Below are 25,370 nucleotides of genomic sequence, written 5' to 3' on the forward strand. Positions count from 1 at the left end.
GGGAAATCAGAGGAAGAAGGAATATTGTCTGTATAGAAGCAGGAGATGGATTTCTCCCATTATCCACTTAGCAACCTCAGCACTATACGAGGCCAAGTCTTAACCTGCCTTCTCTGCACCTTCTCCCTAATGCACTCATGCTGAATCACAGTGCACAAGGCACACAGGTACTACGAGCTTGTCATCCCCATGGTCTCCTCCTACCTCATTCACACTCACTGAATTTTCCAAGTATATCTGATGTTCCATATCATTGGGGCTTTTATTTAATGAAGCTGAATTAATGAAAAAAAAAATCAAGAATAGGCCTGAGACAGGGAAATAAGTAATTTCCTAGCTGGAATTTTTCTTCCTAACTGTCCTTATACTATCCAAAGTGAACAGCTGAGGAAATTAAAAAAAAAATTCCCACCACAACCCTACATAGAACAATAGAAATGTTGAACAAAAAAGAAAAAAAAAAGGAAGGAAGGAAGGAAGGAAGGAAGGAAGGAAGGAAGGAAGGAAGGAAGGAAGGAAGGAAGGAAGAAAGAAAGAAAGAAAGAAAGAAAGAAAGAAAGAAAGAAAGAAAGAAAGAAAGAAAGAAAGAAAGAAAGAAAGAAAGAAAGAAAGAAAGAAAGAAAGAAATGTTGAACAACAATTAATTCATTTTCCTCCCCACAAAGGAGTTAGGCTGGTAGTAAAGTAGCCGGGCCATAAAGATTAAACCTACTCCTTGGAGTTCATAAGGCCCTAGAATCCAATTACTAAAGATATATATCCACAAAACCCACACTGCCAAACCAAATTCTTCTCAGCCCCTCTCACTTTAAGTTACCCAAGTTAGAAGGAACTATCAAGGGTTGAGGCACTATGCCCCCAAACTAATGTTGAATGAGAACCTCAATTCAGTTTTCATGTTCTGTTGATGCCATTATTAATAAACAGTTGTTCAAGAAAAATGTAGTTGTGAAGAATGAGATTTTAAAAGCTCGTCAAGTCCACTATTAACACCTAACCACCTCAGCATCATCACCACCTATACAAAGAGCTGGTAAGTATATATATGGAAGATACTGTAAAATAAGTAGGTTACAAACATTAAGATGTGGTACTCAATAAGTTCTTTCTAAATGTTAACTAAATATTTAATGAGTACTTTATTCTGATTATCACAAATTTTTCTTGGTACTTTTATTAAAGGTACAGAATTAAATATCTAACCCACAAAACACGGACTATAATGAAGGAAGATTCTCAATATCAAATGAGAGAATGTATGAAAAGCATTTTGTAAACTATAAAGTACCATGTGAATTAGGTAACATGTGAAATGCTTTGCAAACTCTAAAGTGCTATATAAATGTCAACTATTATTATATGTGCTCTGTATTTACAAATTTCATTTAACAGTCAAATTTATGCTACATATATGCTATAGCATTATCTTGGTTTTACACAGTAGAAATGTTGTATATATCTCTAACTTTTGTATATTAAATCATATAAATCAACAAGCATTTATTAAGCATGTGCCAGGCAAGGGTAGCTGGGTGGCATAATGAAAAGAGTGCCAGGCCAAGAGTCAGGAAGACTTGAATCTTCCTAAATTCAAATCTGGCCTCAAACACTTAAAAGCTGTGTGACTCTGGGCAAGTCACTTAACCTTGTTTGCCTTGGTTTCCTCAACAGTAAAACTAGTTGAAGAAGGAAATGGCAAACCACCTCCAGTATTTTTGCAAAGAAAACCCCAAATGCAGTCACAAAGAATAGGACACAACTGAACAACAACAAATATGCCAGGCAATGTGCTAAATGTGAGTCTTTACCCTCAAGGAGTTTATATTCTAGTGAGGGAGATTGTGTGTGGGTACATAACATATATAAAATGAATACAACATAGTTATAAGAGGCAGGAATGAGGAAAGGCTTCATGGAGAAGCAGCTGCCTGAGCTGAGTCTTGAAGGGAATCTGTGATTCCAAAAGGTTGAGATGAAAGAGTACATTCCAGGAATGGGGCACAGTATATGAAAAGACATGGAAATGGATTATGGAACATCAGGTATGTGGAAGAGTAAGCAGGGCAGCATGGCTGTACTGCAGACTACAAGAAAGAGGGTAATGTATAAGAAGGACTAGAAGAAGCTGTGAGAAGCCTCGCCATTGTTTGTCCTTCATTTTCGAAGGGGATTGCTGACATCATGGGTAATATCTTGATTGGTGGGAACTGGATTTAAGTGAGGTAGAGCTGCACAAAGTCATCAGCATCACTTCTCTCCTCCTGGGTAGTTGAAGTCTAGTGGCAGAACAAAAGTCAAAACAACTGGTGATGAACCAGGATGCATCTTGGCATCTTCAATGCCTGACTAAACTCTAAGCACTGTATAGCACCTGCTTCCGCCACCTTTATGGTGGTGGGCAGATCTTCACATGCTTGGGTAGACATCCCTCTAACTCACTAATGGGTTTGAGACCTGTCAGTTATTCTCAACCTGATTTAGCCTGTCTACTGAGGCAGTTTTACTGGAGAGTGGCCGCCACGCAAGCCACAGCTTTTTGGAGCCACAGGTGAGAGCTGGGTGACAGGTGAACACCCAAGGTGGACAAGCATCCCTGAAAAGGGCTCCACAGTCCTCACATCAGAGATGCTAGCTCTCCCTGTACATCCCATACACCACAAGGGTCACACAGTGAGTATATGGCAGAGCTGCCTCTTGCCTCTTCTGCTCTTTCCATTATGTTACACTGGCTTCCTATTTAACTGGACCTAGAAATGAAGTCTGAAGTCTTCTCCTACTCTTCTATCCAATATTGCTAGTCAATAAAACAGGTGGGATAGTAGGGAGGAGGGGGGGAACCCCTCATGTTTTCTGAAGAAGTGGGTCTGAATGTCAGCTCCACCACAACCTAGCTGAGGAAACCTTGGGCCAATTAACTTCATTATATTCACTGAAGGGGCTTCATGCATCTGGAGGCCCAGGGTAAGTCAATTAATGTCTCTAACCCTCCTTTTCCTTATTTTGTAAACCTTAAAGCACTATATGAATGTGTTGTTATTTATCATTTTCATAGGAAACATCAGTGATAACTAGTTTCCAGGATGAAAAGAAAAAGACTGACTTCTGGGCAGGCCTCTATCTTATACATCTTTTATCTCACAAAGAGACAGAAAATCCTAACTGCACTCTGAAGCTTTCATCAACTCCCATTCCTGCTTAAAAACTTTGAACAGCTCTTGGATAAATCTGATGGCCTTTAAAGTAATTTTTATCAACTTATTTCTCACCACCCTTCTACATAAGGCCTCTGCTCCTGCCAGACTGATGCCCTCATTATCCCCAACATACCCTATACATTTTCCCAACCCCATGCTTTTACCTCACACTATGCCTTGGAATATTTTGCTTTCTCTCCACCTCTCTGAATCCTATCTGTATTTCAAGGTCCTACTCCCATAACACCTCCTTTGTGAAGCCTTCTCAGATCACTTCTGCCCATAGTGATCTCTCACGCTTCTGAACTCCTAGCGTACTTCCTGACAACATTTGCCTCTTACATTTTTCTGGCCTGGATCTTACGTTTTTTCTTTGTTTATTGGCAGAAATTTTTTTTGGGGGGGGCAGGGGAGAATTATTTGATCCCAGAAGTAAAAACGAGCCAGTGGAATTTGCTGAACATGATCAGCTTTACTCTTACCTCTATGGAGCAATAATCAAGGGGAGAGGTGATAACACCCTGTGGCTGTGTAAGTGGAAAGGAAGGGATGTACTTGAGAGATGCTGCAACTGGAATTGAGTTTTTGAACCAGAGTGACTGGAAGGATAATAGTACTCTCAATAGTAATAGGGAAGTTTGTAAGAGGTGGATTTTGGAGAGAAAGACAATGAGCTTTACTCTGTACAGGAAGGAGTTTAGCTAATTTTGCTGTTCCAAAAGAACACTAAGTGAATCTTTTAAAGAAGAATCACGCCTCTTATTTAAAAGAATGCAAATCTGAATCTTTCAAATCTAGGCTTTACTTTAAGCAAGGTATACCTATTAACTTGTTTACTGGAAAAACAATGTTCATAAATGCCATAAATGTGGTTGGGTGGTTGTTGTCCTTCATTCTGGAAGAGGACCGAAATGACATCACTATGCTAGAATCAAGTTAAACTGTGTCTAGCTGGGGTTGATCAGACCAATACGAGCTCGGAATATTCTACCGCAGGTCATGTATAAATAGTCCATGGGAACATTTGGGGTGGATTCTCTAAACTTGGGCGTATTGCATTTCTTTTGAGCTACTTCAATCTTGCTTTGCTCATAGAGCACCTTCTCTGATGTGGGCATGGCACAGCTAAGCGGCTCTGTGCCAGTGTCTCCCATGTCACACAATCAATTCCAGAGCTCTTAAGAGAGACCTTGAAAGTGTCCTTGTATCGCTTTTTCTAACCACCATGTGAACTCTTGCTCTGTGTGAATTCTCCATAAAACAGTCTTTTTGGCAAGCATACATTTTGCATTCGAAAAACGTGGCCAGCCCATCAGAGTTGCACTCTCTGCAACAGAGTTTGAATGCTTGGCAGTTTAGTTCAAGAAAGGACCTCAATGTCTAGCATCTTAACTTGCTGGGTAATCTTCAGAATCTTCCTAAGACAATTCAAATGGAAGTGATTCATAGCGCTGGTATACTTTCCAGGTTTCGCCATAAAATCCAGAAATATGTAAGATCCAAAAAAAAGTCTATAAAAAACCTAATTTCTATAACTATTGTCATTTTATTCTAGAAAACTATTTAAAAATATCTATAGGAAAATCTTATCTTCTTTTCCCCTTTAGACTCAAGTACTAAATGAGTCTTCCCATATGGAAGAAAATCATTATAGGTTAATACTAAGCAGAAAAATAATACTCATTAATCTGAAACTAAAACCACAGCTTAAGTATATGTATAAAAATAAAGCTATATGCAGTTACATAGGCACTTGAAAGAATACTCAATAATAGTAGGCACTCTTGTATTCATCTTGACAATTACTGTTCAACAAGGGCTGTTCAATTTGTCAGTCTCATTTCTTCCAGATCTAGATGTTTCTCAAAACTGTCTAGTGTTGTCTGCATATAAATCACTTATGGCTTAATAGCCAATTTTTTACAATGATGTCTTAAATCCCAGTAAGTCTAATTCTCTATCATTTTGAGTAATGACTTTTGTTTCATTTTAATCCCTTAAAGAAGCTTAACCTTTTTTCCTTTAGAAGTCTTTATTATGGATATAGTACAGTAATTATGGATTGCTCCCTTGTATGGGAAAAAGAGTCACAAAGAATGATGGTATAGATGAACTAAGAATCATGTGGTTATATGAAATATCCATATCCATGAAATCACAAGTTGATTAAAGTAATATAACTAATGTTGACAAATTCCGAAGTTTATAAACTAAATATTTATATGAATGAATGAAAAAATATCTATAGTGAGCATTTACTCTATGCAAAAGCACTATGTTAAGCACTGAGGATACATATAGGAAAAACAACATTGTCCCTGATCTCAAGGAACTCATATTCTGATAGGAGACAACAACACATATAGGAAAGGGGTTCCACTGCACTGATAAAGGTCCAGTGGCCCTAGAGTACAGCAGCATATGGTAATACATTTTATTTAGTATCATTTCCCTTAATAAAACCATTTCTGAAATTGAACCATTTAGCAGTGCCAGAGACCAAGACATTGGCTGTGAGAACTTCCCCTTCCCCCCCCCCCGATTTTTCAGTAGTGATGGTTGCTGAGAAGATGGGGACTACAGCATCTGAAGAGATAGTTGCCTGGGTCCATAAGGGAGAGGTAATTCCATTCCCTTGGATGATGACTAAAGGCAAAGATAGAGGCATGACCAGTATCCTATGGGCAACTTCTATTCCTGGGCTCTTGTGTGCAAGAATCTACACAGGTATGAGGGGAGGTGGCAATCAAGATGCTGGTGGTAGTTTGGCCCACCTGGCACATGGCACTTCCTGCCTCTCACTAGAGTACCCTGATGCTTTAGCTTTACTGGTTTGTTTGCCCATTGGTGCTGGTGGCAAGGTTGATGAGGCCATATCCACAAGGGTTGATTCTCTAGATATGACTAAAGAAACCAAAGTCAAAGCAGGAACAGAACTCCGGGGTGGGGGAAGCTATTTCTAGGACTTGTATATAACAATGTTTAAAATAATAGCAATACTAACAACTCACATTTTTATAGCATTTTAACATTTACAAAGTAATTTGTCCACAAAACTTTGAAAGATATAATGACGTATTATTATTCCCCCAACAGAAATATTAGTATTAGCTGAAAATTCCCAAAGAGTTTTGTGCCTCTGCAAAATCCTACTCCAAATTCCCCAACATGACCCAGTTGACAAGGCTAGGGCAACTGAGTATAAGCTTTGACAGATTCTACCATGTTAGAAAGGCTCCAAAAGTATGATCCCTGCAACCTTCTGTCTGTGTTCTGTGGATCAGCCATAGACTCTCTTCTCTGGCCACCTAATGATGGAATTCCCTTACCATAGCAATTCTTGAAAAAAGAAAAACACAAAAAAGCTTTAAGTCTTGTTTTGTGTGACACTTCTTCAATTCTAGAATGATTGTAATGATCAAGTAGTAGAAAAGAGACACTGGCTATTAAGGATTACACAGTTTTCAAATTTAGCTGTTAGTGCTCCAAATGTGATCAGTCACAACTAGGTTTTAGGAATATCAATTTGGCATCTATGGGCAGGACAGATTGGAGAAGGAGAAACTGGAAGTAGGGAGACCAATTGAAACATTATTGTACTAGTCCAGGAGAGAGATAAGATAGAAAACTGGGGTAGTTATTGTACAAATGGAGAAAAGGTGGCAGATGCTAGTGGTATTGTGGAGAATTAGAATTGATAAGATTTGACTAGATTATTGGTGGAGAAGGAAATTAAAAAGTCAAGGATAATTCCAAGATTGTGACCCTGGATGACTATGAAGATGTTAGTACCATTAACAGAATCAGGGATGTTTGGGAAGAGTTATGGGCTTATGGAAGAATAAAATGAACTCTGATTTGGACATTTTAAATTTTAGATGCCTATGAAGAATACAAGTGGAGATGTCTAACAGATAGTTGGCAATAGAGTTCAGGAGGGAGATGACAGCTGGAAAACAACAATTTGGAGAATTTTTGAGAATCATTTGCACAGAGCTAACTGAAGCCATGAAAGCTCATTAGATCAACAAAGTATATAATGAAAAGAGAAAAATTAATGTCTGGCAGAATCTTGTGGGGTTGCCCAAACTTAGTGGCAAGGAATAAAATGACGACCCAACATAGGAGACTGAGAGGGAGCTGTAACAAAAGTAGAGTAAGGAGTGAGAGGACAAAGTGGCTTTACCAGTGACAAGAGCTATAAAAGTCAAATAAGATAGGTACTGAAAAAACTTTAATAGGAGAGCATATTAATATGAAAAATACAAATTAAAACAAATCTAAGATTTTAAATTCATGCCCAGGAAAACAGCAAAGATAACAAATAGTTATTGTTTGTGGTGTTGGTAGTGGAAATATAAGATCACTAACAAATACACTGTTGATAGATTTACGAATTCAACCATTTTGGAAAGCAATTTGGAATTATGCTAAGAAAGTGAAGGGAAAAAACCCATGCCCTTTGATCTATAGAATCCACCAGTGGATATATATTGTCAGAAAGTTCCCACAGACATTAAAATGACAGCTAAGGAACTGGCAACAAAGTAGATGTCCATCAGTTGAGGAAGGGCTAAACAAACTGTAGTACATGAATGTAATGTAACTATACTAAAAATACAAAGGATATGAAGAATACAGAGAAACTTAGGAAGAAATATGACCTAATACAAAACAAAAGAAAAAAAAAGCAAGACCAGGAAAACAATGGGAACAATAACTACAAAAACATAAATGGAAAGAACAAGAACTCCAAAATGAAAAGTCAAGCTTAGCCCCAAAGAAGAGAGAAGGAAATGCGCCTGGACTTCTTTGCAGAAGTAGGGGAATATGAGGGTGGAAGATTAAGTAAGACTTAGTTGATACTGGTGCTGCTGCACTGCTTCCCCCACCCCATGTTATTCTGTGTGACAAGGGATGGCAGAAGGGACATATTTGGCAATGCAGGTGATATAAAAACAAGATATCAATTTAAAATTTTTTAAATATTTTTAAAGAGTATTGATTAACTTTGCAAAGAGCAATTTGTGTTGACAAGCAGTCTGCAAAAGACTGAGGAGTAGGAAGCAAGGAAATGAAGGCAATGAATATAGAAAGCCTCTTCTAAGAGATAAGTTTGAGGAGACAGAAGGGTCAAATGAAGGAGGGGAGGGAGGATGCTAGTTAAGGAAAGATTGAAGATGGGGAAAAGAGAGGATCAAGAACACAGGTAATTCAAAAAGACTCATGATGAAAAAATGCTACCCACCTCCAGAAAAAGAACTGATGAATTCTGAGTGCAAACTGAAATAAAGTTTTCTCAATTTATTTTTCTTGACTTTTTTTTTCCTTTTTGTATGATACGGCTAATATGGAAATACATTTTGCATAATTTCACATGTATAACTGATATCACGTTGCTTGCCTTCTAAAGGGATGGGGAAAGGGTAAGAGAGAGGGAGAGATATGGAATTCAATTTTTTTTTTATGCTTCGAACTGTATTCAAACTCCATAGTTCTTTCTTTGGATGTGGATAACATCTTCCATCACAAGGCCTTTGGAGATGTCTTAGATCCTTGCATTACTGGGAAGGGTTAAGTTTATCAGTATTAGTCATTGTACAATGTGGCTGTTATTGTGTACAACGTTCTCCTGGTTCTGCTCACTTCACGCAGCATCTGACCATACAAGTCTTTCCAGGTTTTTCTGAAGTCAACCTGTTCATTTCTTATAGCACAACAGTATTCCGTTACATTCACATACCACAACTTGTTCAGCCATTCCCCAACTGATGGGCATCCTCTCAATTTCCATCAATTTTTTTTTGAAAGAATTAAAACTTGGTGGCAGGGAGATGGGGGGGAGCCAATACGGTGGAGAAAAGCCAAGAAACTGCCTGAGCTCTCCCCAGTTTCCCTCAGAAATAATGTTAAATCAAGCCTCTAACCAGATTCTGGAGCAACAAAACACACAAAAAGATGGAGTGAAACAATTAGAAGGACTTCAGGAAAGGTCTGTCTCACTTGGGTAAAAGGGGAGTGCAGCCTAGCACAGATGGTGTCCAGGCAAGCCAGTGGGTGGCTCTTAGTCACAGCAAGGATCAGCAAGCAAGGCCTCTAGATCCTGGTTCATCAGGCCAGCTGTGAGGCCTCCAGCCCCAGCACAGAAGGCAAACTCCCAGCACAACAGGAATGACTAGGCCAGGCCACCCCAATGCAGTGGGCAAGCTACAAGCCATGGAGGTCCCCAGGCTGAAATCCAGTGACCAGGCCCCTAACCCTCAGTGCCAGAATCTTTGGACAGTGATCCCTGTGCCCCAGGAGCAGAGTTCAACTTTTAAAAGTCACAAAATAGGCTAAAAAATGAGCAAAACACAGAAAAGAGGCCTGACCATAGAAAGCTCCAACAGCAAGAGCCAAACACAAACTCAGAAGAGGACAACAATGTCAAAATGCCACATGAGAAGCTTCAAAGAGGAATATGAATTGGTCTCAAGCCCAAAAATCCTTCTTGGAAGATCACAAAAAGGATTTTTAAAGTCAAATAAGAAAGACAGAAGAAAAACTGGGGTAAGAAATGAGAGTCATGCAAGAGAGGGTCAACAGCTTGGAAAACGACAAAAATTGACTGAAGAAAACAATTCCTTAAAAAATACAACTGGCCAAATGGAAAAGGAGATACAAAAGCTAACTGAAGAAAATAATCCCTTAAAAATCAGAATTGGACAAGTAGAAGCTAATGACTCCATGAGACATCAAGAATCAGTCAAACACAATTTAAAAAATGAAAAAGAAAAAAAAAGAAAAATAGAAGAAAGCATAAAATATCTAATTGGAAAATAGATCCAGAAGCAGAAAATTGGGAAAGAATTTTTACAACCAATGTCTCTGATAAGGGCCTCATTTCTAAAACATATACAGAATTAAGTCAAATTTATAAGAAGACAAGTCATTTCTCAATTGATAAATGGTCAAAAGATATGAACAGGTATTTCTCAGATGAAGAAATTAAAGCCATCTATAGTCATATGAAAAAATGCTCTAAATCACTATTGATTAGAGAAATGCAAATCAAAATAACTCTGAGGTACCACATCGCATCTATCAGATTGGCCAACATGACAAAACTGGAAAATGATAAATGTTGAAGATGTGGGAAAACTGGAAAACTAATGCATTATGGGTGGAGTTGTAAAATGATCTAACCATTTTGGAGAGCAATTTGGAACTATGCCCAAAGGGCTATAAAAATGTGCAAACCCTTTGACACAGCAAAAGCATTTCTAGAGCTGTATCCCAAAGAGATCATACAAATGGGAAAAGGACCCACGTGCAAAAACGTTTACAGCAGCTCTTCTTGTGGTGGCAAAGAATTGGAAATTGAGAGGATGCCCATCGATTGGGGAATGGCTGAACAAGTTTTGGTATATGAATGTAATGGAATACTATTGTGCTATAAGAAATGATGAGCAAGTAGACTTCAGCAAAACCTGGAAAGATTTGTATGGACTGATGCTGAGTGAAGTGAGCAGAACCAGAAGAATGTTGTACACAGTAACAGCTATGTAGTGTGATGACTAACTCTGACAGACTTAGACCTTCTCAGCAATGCAAGGATCTAAGCCATCTCCCAAAGGTCTCATGATGGAAAATGCAGTCCACATACAAAGAAAACTATGGAGTTTGAATGTAGATTTAAGCATACTATTTGCTATTTTTTTCCCTTCTGTTGTGTTTTGTTTCCTCTTTCTGGTGGTTCCTCCTATTGGTTCTAATTCTTCCTTACAACATGACTAATGTGAAAATATATTTAATAGGAATGTATATGTATAGCCTATGTTGGATTGCAAGCCATCTTGGGAAGGGAGGTGGGGAGGGAGGAGGAGAAAAATTTGAGGCTTAAGAAGCTTATGGAAGTGATTGTTGATAAATCAAAATAAATAAATTAAAAAAAAAAAAGAAAATAGATTCAGTAGAGATAATTTAAGAATTGGACTACCTGAAAGCCATGATCAAAACAAAGAGTCTGGACAGCATCTTTCAAGAAATTATCAAGGAAAACTGCCCTGATATTCTAGAACTGGAGAGTAAAATAGTCACTGAGAGAATCCATAGACTACCTCCGGAAAGAGAACCCAAAATGAAAACTCTAAGGAATATTGTAGCCAAATTCCAAAATTATCAGGTCAAGGAGAAAATATTACAAGGAGCCAAAAAGAAAACAATTCAAATATCAAGGAGCCACAGCCAAGACTACAACAGGATACTCCAGAAGGCAAAGGAGCTTGGATTACAACCAAGAATTAACTACCCAGAAAAACTGAGCATAATCTCTCAGGGGAAAAGATGGATATTCGATGAAATTGGGGATTTTCAAACTTTCCTGATGAGAAGACCAGAGCTGAACAGAAAATTCGATCTTCAAATACAAGATTCAAGAGAAACAGGAAAACAGGAAAAGAAAAAAAAACATTATTCAATAAGATTAAACTGTTTACACCCATACACGGGAAGATGATACTTGTAGCTCTTGAGAACTGTATCTCCTCAGGGAAGTTAGAAGGAATGTACATAGACAGAAAGTATAGATATAAATTGACTTTGATGAGATTACATTAAAAAATTAGGGGGTAAAAAAAGGGAGAAGAGGAAAGCGGGAGGCAGAATAGGGTAAATAACATCACATGAAGAGGGACAAAAGACCTATTACAGTAGAAAGAAAGAAGGGAGTGTGTACTATTTGAATTTTACTCTCATTGGATTTAGCTCAAAGAGGTAATAAGATACACACTCAGTTGGGTATAGAAGTTTATCTTATCCTATAGAGAAGAAGGAGGGGAAAGATGAAAGAAAAGGGAAGGGGGGGAAGGAGCTGACAGAAGAGAAGGCAGAAGTTGAAAGGAGAAAGAAAAGGAAGGGGGCTGACAGAAGGGAGGGCAGATTGAGGGAGGCCATGGTCAGAGGCAAAACAATGGCGAGGAGAGACAGGGTAAAAGGAGAGAGAAAGGTATAAACACAGAGAAAAACAAGATGTAGGGAAATACACAATCAGTAATCATAACTGTGAATGTGAATGGGATGAACTCTCTCATAAAATGGAAGTGGATAGCAGAGTAGATTAAAAATCATGTCGTTTACAAGAAACACACCTGAAGCAGAGACATACATAAAATGTAAAGGTAAAAGGCTGGAGCAGAACATATGCTTCAGCTGAAGTAAAAAAAGCAGCAGTAGCAATCCTGATCTCAGATAAAGCAAAAACAAAAATAGATCGAATTAAAAGACAGGAGGAAGGAGACTACATCTTGCTAAAAGGTACCACAGACAATGAAGTAATATCAACACTAAACATATATGTGCATCAATGGTATAGCATCCAAATTCTTAGAGAGGAAGTTAAGTGAGTTATAAGAAGAAAAAGATAGCAAAACTTTACTAGTGGGGAACCTCAACCTCCTCCTCTCAAAACTAGATAAATCTAACCATAAAATTAACAAGAAAGAAGGAAGAGAACAGAATTTTAGAAAAGTTAGATATGACAGACCTCTGAAGAAAACTGAATGGGGATAAAAAGAAATATACCTTTTTCTCAGAGGTACGTGGTAACTACATAAAAATTAACCATATATTAGGGAATAAAAACCTCACAACCAAATGCAGAAAGGCAGAAATATTAAATGCATTCTTTCAAATCATGATGCAACAAAAATTATGTGTAATAAAGGGCCATGGAAAGACAGACTAAAAATTAATTGGAAACTAAATAATCTAATCCTAAAGAATGAGTGGGGCAAACAACAAATCATAGAAACAATCAATAATTTCATCAAAGAAAACGACAATAATGAGGTGACATATCAAAACTCATGGGATGCAGCCAAACAGTTCTTAGGGGAAATTTTAGATCTCTAAATGCTTACATGAATAAAATAGAGAAAGAGGAGATCAATGAATTGGGCATGCAACGAAAAATGCTAGAAAAAGAACAAATTAAAATCCCCAATTAAATACCAAATTAGAAATTCTTAAAACCAAAGGAGAGATTACTAAAATTGAAAGCAAGAAAACTATTGAGCTAATAAAAAAAACTAAGAGCTGGTTTTATGAAAAAAAAATCCAATAAAATAGATAAACTTTTTGTTAATTTGATTAAAGGAAAGAAGAAAACCAAATTACCAGTATCAAAAATGAAAAGGGTAAATTCACCACCAATGAAAAGAAAATTAAAGCAGTAATTAGGAGCTACTTTGCCCAACTATATGCCAATAAATCTGATAATCTAAGTGAAATGGATGAATAGTTACAAAAATATAAATTGCCCATTTTAACAGAAGAGGAAATAAAATGCTCAAATAAATCTATTTTAGAAAGAGAAATTGAACAAGCCATCAATGAACTTCTTAAGAAAAAATCTCAAGGGCCAGATGGATTTACAAGAGAATTCTACCAAACATTTAAAAAAACAATTAATCCCAATATCGTATGAACAGTTGGGACACAATGACACAAATATGGTACAGATATCTAAACCAGGAAGAGCCAAAACAGAGAAAGAAAATTATATAACAATTTTCTTAATGAATATTGATGCAAAAATTTTAAATAAAATACTAGCAAAGAGATTATTTATTAGGAGGATAATATACTATCCCCAGGGGGGATTAATATCAGGAATGCAGGGCTGGTGCAATATTAGGAAATCTATCAGCATAACTGACCATATCAACAACAGAACTAACAGAAATCACATGATTACCTCAGCAGACGTAGAAAAAGCTTTTGACAAAATATAGCACCCATTCCTATTAAAAACAATACAAAGCATAGGAATAAATGGAGTCTTCCTTAAAATGATAAGTTGCATCTATCCAAAACCATTAGTAAGCTATATAAACATACACACACACACACACACACACACACACAGAGGGAAGCTAGAAGCTTTTCCAATAAGATGGGGGGGGGAGAAAAGGATGCCCATTGTCACCACTATTATTCAACATTGTACTAGAAATGTTAGCTTTAGCATTAAGAGAAGAAAAAGAAATTGAAGGAATTAGAATAGGTAATGAAGAACAAAACTACCACTTTTTGTACATATTATGATATACTTAGAAAATCCTAGAAAACTAAAAATCAAAAAACTTTAGCAAAGTTGCAGGATATAAAATAAACCCACATAAATCATCAGTATTTCTATATGTTATCAACAAAGCCCAGCAGCAAGAGATAGAAAGATAAATTTCATTTAAAATAAAGGTAGACAATATGAAATATTTGGGAGTCTACCTGCCAAGACAAACCCAGAAACTACATATGAACATAATTATAAAATATTTTTCATATAAAGTCAGATCTAAATAACTGGAAAATTATCAATTGCCCATGGGTAGGCAGAGCTAACATGATAAAAATGACAATTCTACCTAAATTAATTTACTTATTTCGTGCCATGCCAATCAAACTGTCAAAAAATTATTCTATAGAGCTAAAAAAAAACCAATAAGAACAAAAGTCCAAGAATATCAAGGGAATTAATAAAAAAAAAGGGGGGGGAAGGTAGCCTAGCCATATCAGATCTAAAACTATATTATAAAGCAGCAATCATCTAAACTATTTGGTACTGGCTAAGAAATAGAGTGGTGGATCAGTGGAATAGGTTAGGTACACAAGACACAGTAATCAATGACTACAGTAATCTAGTATTTGATAAATCCAAAGACAACAGGTTCTGGGATAAGAACTCACTATTTGACAAAAACTGCTGAGAAAATTAGAAAAGAGTATGAAAGAAACTAGGCATAGACCAACATGTTACATGATAGACCAAAATAAGGTCAAAATGGGTAGATGGTTTAGACATAAAGGGTGATACCAAAAGCAAATTAGGAGAGCAAGGAATAGTTTACCTGTCAGATCTATGAGGAAGGGAAGAATTCATGACTAAATAAGAGATAGAGAGCATTATTAGATGTAAAACAGATAATTTTCATTATATTAAATTAAAAGGTTTTTGCACAAACAAAAACAATGCAATCAAGATTAGAAGGAAAGCAGAAAGCTGGGAAACAATTTTTACACACAGTATTTCTGAATTTTTTTTGGGGGGGGGCCAGACAATGGGGTTAAGTGACTTGCCCAGGGTCACACAGCTAGTAAATGTCAAGTGTCTGAGGCCACATTTGAACTAGGGTCCTCCTGACTCCAGGGCCTATGCTCTATTTTTTTGCCACCTAGCTGCCTCTATACACAGTATTTCTGATCAAAGCCTCATTTTTCAAATATATAGAGAATGGAGTCAAATTTATTAGAATACAAATCATTCCCCGACTGATAAATGGTCAAAGGATATGAACAGGCAGTTTTCAGATGAAGAAATTAATCTATAGTCAAATGAAAAAATGCTCTAAATTACTGTTGATTAGAGAAATGCAAATTAAAATAACTCTGAGGTACCACCTCACATCTATCAGATTGGCTAATATGACAAAACAGGAAAATGTTGGCTGTTGGAGAAGATATGGGAACACTAACGCACTGTTGGTAAAGTTGTGGACAGCAATTTGGAACTATGCCCAAAGGTCAATCAAACTGTGCGTTCCCTTTGATTCAGCACGACTGTATCCCAAAGAGATCACAAAAAAGGGAAAAGGGACCTACATATACAAAAATATTTATAGCTGCTCTTCTTGTGATGGCAAAGAAATGGACATTGAGGGATGCCCATCAATTGGGGAATAGCCGAACAAGCTGTGGTATGTGAATGTAATGAAATTACTGTACTATAAGAAAGGATGAGCAGGACTTAAGAAAAACCTGAACTTACATGAACTGATGCTAAGTGAAGTGAGCAGAACCAAGGGAACACTGTATACTGTTAACAGCAATATCATGTGATGATCAACTGTGACAGACTTAGCTCTTCTCAGCAACACAATGATCCAAAAGATTTATGATACAGAATGCTATCCACAGGGAAGGAGGGAGGGAGAAAAATTTGGAACTCAAAATCTTTCAAAAATGATGTTGAAAATTACCTTGGCATGCAATTGGAAAACATAAAATATTAGTAAGTGCAAAAAAATAAAATGAAAATTAAAAAGATTTTTTTTAAAAGAGCACAAGTGGAAGGTTCAGCCTTGGCAAATTTCATCAGAGAATGGAGCAGAAAAGAAGATGGGAGATTAAAAAAAAAAAAGGGTTTTGAGATATAAAGTTGTCACCTGCGACTAAGTGCTGCATCAGAGGAGTGCGCAATGAAAAGACATGGGCCAGGCGGGTCAGTGAAAGACCGAGCCAATTTATTATTCTGAGGGTCAGATTATTCTGAGGGTCTTAGAAGACTAACCCCAGCCTTTATGGGCATCCTTAATTGCTCACACCTGCTTGCCATCAAGGTTCAAGGGGCAGAGTATTGTAACACCTTCCAGGCAGGGGAAACTGGCAAGCCAAATATTCTGAATAAGCAAGCCCTTACTGGTGGGAAAAGGAAAGAGTCAAGCTCTAACCTAAATTCCTTCTCCCATATTAGACTCTCCAGCTCTGGCCCTCAACATAAAGTGATAAAGAGAGAACCTCATGGCTCTATTTTCTCAGTAAAAGAAAGGTGAGATCCTCTGCTAAACAGAAAGATGTTTTATGGATTTTCTTGGGAGAGGCAACTATAGGAGTTGGTCAAGGGTAGCAATAAATGTGTGACACTTAGACAGCTCTTTATTGCAGTGCCCATAATAAGCATTTGCAAAAACACTACCATAAAAATAACTCAGCTTATGTAGTAATGTGTTGTAGATGATAAGGTAGGGAAATTCTATAAAGTCATCATAAAACAGGTTGGAAAACATGATAGAGGAGCACAAAAAAAAGGATTAAAAAGTGAGCAGATCAAAGGAGATCAAAGCCTTATATCTCTGTATCTTGATTACTTTTTTCTAGGAAAAAAAAGTCAAGAAGCACAGAACATGGCAGGCACCAAACAATACAATAAAACATGAAACGGACTACATTTTAACAAATAAGAAATTATTGCTTCTTTAATTAATATGAAAGCCATTTCCAAATCAGTTGTCTGTGTATATCAGACCACTAATTGATTAGTGCAAAAATCAAAATTAATACTGAACTTCAAGGCTAAAAATAATGAAAAGATGTTGTACACAATTTAAATAAGTCCCACTTAGCCTATTTGAACAAGATATTGAGTCCAAAACAAAATAAAGCAAAAGCATAAAAGAACAGACTCTTTCCTAAGGAAGACTAAGTTAGGTAAATCAATCGATATAATGAGAAGATCAAAAGAAACCAGTATGTTACTAAGTCTACAAACACTCTATCTCTTTAACTGCAAGACTTTGGCAGCAAAGAGCAACCAACACCTGTTTATATTCTATTTAAACTTGTTCATAAAACCTTAAAGAGGATAATGGTTGAAAAATATAAAACATAATGCCTCATACAAAAACGAGATGCAACTAAAGAAAAAAACTTTCATATAAAGCTTTTCATGAGACTCAACCAAGAAAATTCATCTGAAGGTCACTTTAAGATGAAACTAGAAAGAGGAACAGACCTCCTTCTTCCCCCACCAAAATGGAAAAGATCTACAAAATTTTCTTATAATGTACTCCTTTCTCCATTTTAATTATAATGAAACCACAAGAGAAACAATCTAATCTCATAGTCTCAGATGAGTTACAAGAGGATGCAAAGCAGAATGGAAATGATTTGATGAGCAACTCTGGAGGTACAATGGCCGGGGCGGGTGGGGGGGGGGTTTGGGGGGTGGATGTTTCAAAGGCAATGTAATTCTGAGGGTGTGGAGGGACCAATTCTAAATATATATGACAGGGTCCAGAATATCAAGGGAACTAATGAAAAGAAATGCAGGGGAAGGTGGCCTACTTGTTCCAGATCTTAAATTGTATTACAAAGCAGCAATCATCAAAACTACTTGGTATTGGCTAAGAAAAAGTGGTGGATCAGTGGAATAGGTTAGGTATGCAAAACACAGTAGTCAATGACTACAGTAATCTACTATTTGATAAACCTAAAGACCCCAGCTTCTGGGAAAAGAACTCACTATTTGACAAAAATTGCTGGGAAAACTGGCAAAGAGTATAGCAGAAACTCTAGGCATAGACCCAAATCTCACACCATATACCAAAATAAAGTCAAAATAGGTTCATGATTTAGATATAAAGGCTGATACAATAAGCAAACCAGGAGAGCAATGAATAGTTTACCTGTCAGATTTATGGAGAACAGAAAAATTCATGACCAAACAGAAGATAGAGAACATTATGAAATGCAAAATGGACAATTCTGATTATATTAAATTGAAAAGTTTTTGCACAAAGAAAGCCAATGAAACCAAGATTAGGAGAGAAGCAGAAAACTGGGGGAAAATTTTTACAACCAGTGTCTCTAATAAGGGTCTCATTTCTAAAATATATAGAGAACTAAGTCAAATTTATAAGAAGACAAGTCATTCCCAACTGATAAATGGTCAAAGGATATGAACAGGCATTTCTCAGATGAAGAAATTAAAGCCATCGATAGCCATATGAAAAAATGCACCAAATCATCATTGACTAGAGAAATGCAAATCAAAACAACTCTGAGGTACCACATCACATCTATCAGATTGCCCAACATGATAAAATATGAAAATGATAAATGCTGGAGAAGATGTGGGAAAATTGGAACACCAATGCATTGTTGGTGGAGTTGTGAACTGATCTAACCATTTTGGAGAGCAATTTGGAACTATGCCCAAAGGGCTATAAAAATACGCATACCCTCTGACACAGCAAAAGCACTTCTAGAGCTGTATCCCAAAAGATCATAAAAATGGGAAAAGGACCTACATGTACATAAATATTTATAGCAGCTTTTCTTGTGGTGGCAAAGGATTGTAAATTGAGAGGATGCCCATCAATTAGGGAATGGCTGAACAAGTTTTGATACGTGAATGTAATGGAATACTACTGTGCTATAAGAAATGATGAGCAAGTGGACTTCAGCAAAACCTGGAAAGACTTGTATGGACTGATGCTGAGTGAAGTGAGCAGAACCAGGACAATATTGTACACAGTCAACAGTCATGTAGTATGATGACTAACTTTTACAGACTCAGCCCTTCTCAGCAATGCAAGGATCTAAGCCATCTCCAAAAGTCTTATGATGGAAAATGCTATCCACATCCAAAGAAAGAACTATGGAGTTTGAATGCAGATCGAAGCACACTATTTGCTCTTTTTTTTTTCTTGTTTTGTTTCCTCTTTCTCATGGTTCCTTCTATTTGTTCTAATTCTTCCTTACAACATGACTAATGTGAAAATATGTTTAATAAGAATGTATATGTATAGCCTATATCAGACTGTGAGCTGTCTTGGGGAGGGAGGTGGAGATGGAAGGGGAGAAAAATTTAAAACTCAAAAGCTTAGGGAAGTGATTGTTGATAAATCAAAATAAATTAATAAAAAAAGATATATGAAAAGGGTAGGATATCAAAGGCTTCAGAAAAACTAAATTATTAACTAAAAATATGTGAATGAGAGAACATGAATAAATATTTACCCATAAACCTACCTTCCCGTACCTAAAAATGTTTGAAAGAATAATCTTTACATTCACTAAGTATATCCTTGGTGAAGGTATGAGAAGGAAATGACAACCTTTCTGAAATCAATCATAAGGCAATTATTAAGCACCTACTATGTGCTAGGTGCAGTGGGTAGGGAGTGGGTGGGTAAGGAAGACAGCTGTGTGGACCTGGAAAGTCTTCACAAAGAAGATAACATCTGAGCAAAGACCTGAAGGATTCTATGGATTCCAAGAGTCAGAGGACGTGAGGAGGTAGTCCATTCCAGGAAGACTAGTGCAAAGGTATGTAGTTGAGAGATGGAATCCCTGCCTATAAGAGGAACAGTAAGAAGGTCAATCTGGCTGAATTGCAGAGTACAGGGAGGCAAGTCATTTAAGAAAGGCAGGAAAGGTAGACTTGGATCAAGTTGTAAAAGATTTTAAAGGCCAAATGAGTTTATATTTAATCCTAGGGTTACTGGGGAACCACTGGATTTCACTAAATGTGAAAATGAAGTTGATGTGACATTGTCACACTTTAGCTGAATCACTTAGTCAGCTGTGCAAAGGATGAACTAGAGTGTGGAGACACTCAAGACAGGAAGACTGATTAGGAAAGTATAGCAACAGGTCCAGCGGAGAAATGATGAGGGTCACAGCAGTGGCTATTGGAGTATAGAAAAGGGAACAGATGAAAGAGATGTTATATAGGATTAAAATGATGAGACTCCACAATTTAAAAGATTTATGACGTAAGGGGCAGAGCAGAGTTGAGAAAATACTTCGATTTTGAAAATGGGAGAAGGGGGAAATTAGTGGTGTTATTGGCAGGGAATTTTGAAAGAAGGGTGGTTTTGTAGGGAGAGGATAATTCTATTTTGCATATGCTGAGTTTGAGATATCTACATGACATCTAGTTTAAAATGTCTAATCGGCAACTGATGACAGGGAACTATACCTTAAGAAAAAGATTAGGACTGAATATCAAGAACTGGTATTCAGCAGCAGCAGAAATTATATTTATCATATTAGCAGTAGAAATTATATCAGTAGAAATTATAATTAAACCCATAGAAACTGATGAGATCAAGAAGTGGGAGTGTATATAAAAAGAAGGCTGACAACAAGGCCTTGGGAAATATCCATAGAGTGGATGGTGGATTAAGCACTAAACTTACAGGTCTAAAACACTGGACTTCAAATCCTGATTCAGAAATTTCCTAATGGTGTATCCCTGGCAAGTCACTTACTGTCTTTTGAAAAGGGGAGGAGGGGGAGGGAAATGACAAGCATTAACTAAGTACCTACTATTTGCCAAGCACTGCATTAAGTATTTTTAAAATATTACCTCATTTGACCCTCACACCAACCCTAAGAGATAAATGTTATAATGCTCCCCATTACACAGCTGAGAGAACAGAGGTAAACAAAGGTTAAGTGATTTACCTAGGGTCACAGGCTAGTAAGTGTCTGAGGTCACATTTGAATTCAGGTTTACTGAGTCCAGACCCAGTGCTCTATCCACTTCACCATCTAGTTGCCAATCAGTTCCCTAATATGGAAAATGGTAACAATAATAGTACCTGCTGTGATAATCAAAGAAGAGAAGTTAAAGCACTTAGGAAACCTTAAACCTCCATATAAATGATAGTTGTTGGCACCACCACAACTCAAATCTTTACAACACAACTGACTGAAAGGTTCAGAGAATACAAGTTCTAATTCTTATTGTTTTCTGACTGTAAAAAAGCAGTTAATTCAGTACAGCAAAATAGGTCTCTCCAGGGCTCTCCCAAAAGGTTTCTCTCATACTGCAAATGTAACAACAGAAATAATTTTGGTTGACAACTTTGAGAATTAACATGAAGGAAGCAGCAATGAAAGCTTGCCGGTCCCCAGACTTAGGCATCCCTTAATATCTCCAAGCAGGACCAATAAAGCTATTCCCCCTTCAAAAGTGCACATAGCCCAGCCCTAATATAAAATCCAAAGTCATAAAAAGTAGGCTAGAAGAATGAACAAACAACAACAACAAAAATTCCACAATAAAAAAACTATTATGGTGAGAGTTGCTCAAGACACAAACACAGAAGAAAATGACATCGCCAAAACATCTACCAGCAAAGTCTCAATGGAAAACACAACTTGGGCATGAGGGTTATTTTTTGTTTTTTGGGTTTTGTTGTTATTTTTAGAGTTTGAAAATGTTTTTATAAATGAAAATGAGAGGGAAAACACTGAAAAGAAATGAGAGCTATGGAAGAAAGATCTTAAAAGAAAAATAACAGCTTGGCACAAGAGGTACAAAGCCTCATGCAAGCAACAAACTCCCTGAATATTAGAATTCATCAAACAGAAGCCAATAACTGTAAGATGCAACAAACAAGTTGATCAAATTGAACATTTATTAAGTGCCTACTATGTGCCAAGCTACCTGCTAAGTGCTGGGAATACGAATAAGAAAAAGAAAGGCAGTCCCTGCCCTCAAGGAGCATACAATCTAATAGGGGAAGACAACTCACAAAAGAAAACTGAAAATCAAGAGAGATTCACACCATGGGGTATAATGTTACATGCAGTCAAAACCACACACAGAACTCTCTGAGAAAAGTGGAAAATTGCCTGGAAAGTTCTGAGCCAGCCTTCCATAAAAGAAGCCTCTGGGAGGAGTGGACTGCTTCTGCCTCCAGCGCTCCAATCAGAGATTAAAGGCACTGAGAAGGTATTGAGTATCAACACTGAGTCAATCATCATAGTGGTGAGACTTCAGTTTATCCTGAAGGAGGCATGATGTTACATGAAGTCAAACCAAGCAGAGTAAGTGATAGAGAATAAGAGTTACTAATTTCAAGTCAAAAGATTGAAAAATAGGAGAAAATGTAAGGTATCTCAGAGCAAAAACAACTGACCTAGAAAACAGATCAAAGAGAGAGAATTTCAGAATCAGTGGGCTACTTAAAAACATTGATACAAAAAAGAGCTGGATATCTTATTTCAAAATAAAAAACTGCTCAGATGTCTTAGAATCATACGGTAAAATGGAAATAGAAAGAATCTACTAGTCACCTGAAAGAAAGATCAAAATAAAACTCTCTAGAAATTTTTAAGCAAATCCAGACTACCTAGGTAAAATAAAAAATATCATAAGCAGCCATAAAGAAAGAATTCAAGTATTGAAGAACCACAGTCAGGCTCACATAAGATTTAGCAACCACCACTTTAAAGTAGTTTATAAAGCAGCTGAGCGTTGGAACAGGATATTCCAAAAAGCAAAGGATATAAGCTCACAATCAAGAGTACAAAACAGAGCATAATCCTTCAGGAGAGAAATTGACCTTTTATGAAATAGAGGACTTCCAAGAATTCCTGACAAAAAGACCACAGCTGCCTACAAATGAAGTATAAACACAGGGTTCAAGAAAAACAGAAAAGTAAATAAGAACAAATAGTCATAAAAGACTGAAAAAGGATAAACTGTTTATATTCTCATATAGGGAGATGATACATGTGTCTCCTCAAAACCTTATTATTATCAGGTTTCAATAGAGAGTCTAATTAGATAGGGAGTGGTTGTGCTACTTTTTGATGATCTTTAAAGAAAATGAAAAGGGAAGAGAAAAGAAACATAAGATGGAGAGAGGAAGAATTGGGGAAATGATTTCACAAAATCAAGAGCAGGAGTGTGAGAGTAAAAGTCTATTCTAACAAGGAGGAAGGGGTGGACTGGATCATCTGATTGGTGCAACAACCAATCACGATTCCAGTGGAACCCATAATAAAGCAGGCATCTCCTGACAAGAGAAATGACAGACTCAAGGCACAAAAATAAAACATATTTTTGTACGTGGCCAATCTGGAAGTTTGTTTTTTAATTATTCATATCTTATTTTTTGAAAGTCTTATAGATATTTTAAATTACAAATATTTACAAATCACTCCCACTTCAAGAAAGCTCTCTTGCAACAAAGTGAAACAGGTAAAACTAATGATTCAGGAACCTCACTGAGAGTGCATGCAACATTTCACATCTGTAGCATCCCTCTACTCTCTCTTTAAAAAATGTTAAGAAATCCATTTTCTCTCCCTCCCAACTCCAACCCCACTGGGGAAAAAATGAATTTTATTTATAATAAATATTCATAGTCAAGCAAAACAAACTCCCCCAATGGCTATATACATATATGTAAGTGTGTGCATGTATTATGTGTGTCTCTGTACACAAGATCTACCCCCTCTCTATAATGGATAACATTTTTCATCTTAAGATCTCTGAAATAGTCATTGTGTTGTTAATAGATCTTAAGTTTTCCAAGTTTTTAACTTTCTAAAAAAAAACTTTTCTTAAGTTTTCCAAGCTGTTTGTTTTCAGTGTTATTATTGCCTACTTGTTCTATTTCAGTTCATTTCAATCTTCATCAGTTTATAAGTCTTCAAAATTAACTTTTATAATATTGATGTTATAGCATAAATTATTTTCCAATTCTACTTATTTCACTCTATATCTTTTCATGTAAATCTTTCCAAATCTTGGAAATCATTGATTCCTCATTTCTTATAGAAGAGCACTCCATCACGATCATAACACAACTCAGTCAGTCATTCCCAAATTGACAGCCACCCATTCTCTTAGTTTCCAGGTTTTTGACACCAAAGAGTTGCTATAACTATTTCTGTACACCAGAGGTCCTTTTCTTATGTTTTATGTATTTTGGGTATAGGCCCAGAAGTGGTATAATAAAGGGCACCTGCAACGTTTTTGTGTGCATATAATTCCAAACCGATTTCCACAATGGCTAAACCCATTCACAGGCCCACCAATAGGGAGGGCATTAATGTCCTTGTTTTACCAGAGTCCTTCCAATATTTATCATTTCCCTTTTTGTCATCTGTCATTCTAAAAGGTATGAGACGGGATCTAAGAATTCTTTTATTTTTGCATTTCTCTAATAAGTAATGATATGGAACATTTTTTACACATGGCTACTAATAGCCTGAGCTTCTTCCTTTGAGAACTGCCTGTTCATAGCCTTATATCCTTCATCAACCGGGGAACGGCTCATTTCTTATAAACTTGAATCAGATCCTTATATATCCTGGTCATGAGACTTTTATCAGAGATGCTTGCTACAAATATTTTTTTTCAAAATTAATTGTTTTCCTTTTAATCTTAGTTTTATTAGATATTTATGTAAATTTTTAGAATTTTATGTAATAAAAATTATTCATTTTCTCTTCCGTGACCCTCTCTTTTGTTTTGTTCTCCCCACATTTCTCTAATGTGTTTATCATGCATCCTTTTATATCTAGGTTATGTAGCCATTTGGTGCTTATCTTTGCATAATGTGTGAAGTGTTGCTCTAAATCTAATTTCTTCCATACTGTTGCCCAGTTTTCTCAGTACAATTATTCCTTCCACATTGAGACTTTCCCCACTGAAGTTTTGATATAACACGGGTTAACATAAGAAATTAAGTGGTAATTTTGGGGGAGTTTTGTGGAAGCCACAGGCAACATGCAAAGCCCCCCCCCACAACACAGAAAAAGTTTAGAAACTCAGAAATGCATAAAATATTGTATAATATTATATAATATCAACAGATTTTATCTTTTAGT

At 36.6% G+C, this 25,370-nt stretch overlaps 1 protein-coding gene across 1 annotated transcript in view; it reads right to left on the reverse strand.

Moving 5' to 3' along the window:
* Nucleotides 1-25,370, reverse strand: part of PDK3 (pyruvate dehydrogenase kinase 3) — a 135,246-nt gene that overhangs the window by 95,275 nt on the left and 14,601 nt on the right. The window lies entirely within an intron of this gene.

The sequence above is a fragment of the Phascolarctos cinereus genome, unplaced genomic scaffold (genome assembly GCF_003287225.1).
Source record: "Phascolarctos cinereus isolate Bilbo 61053 unplaced genomic scaffold, phaCin_HiC Scaffold_726;HRSCAF=1367, whole genome shotgun sequence".
Taxonomy (NCBI): domain Eukaryota; kingdom Metazoa; phylum Chordata; class Mammalia; order Diprotodontia; family Phascolarctidae; genus Phascolarctos; species Phascolarctos cinereus.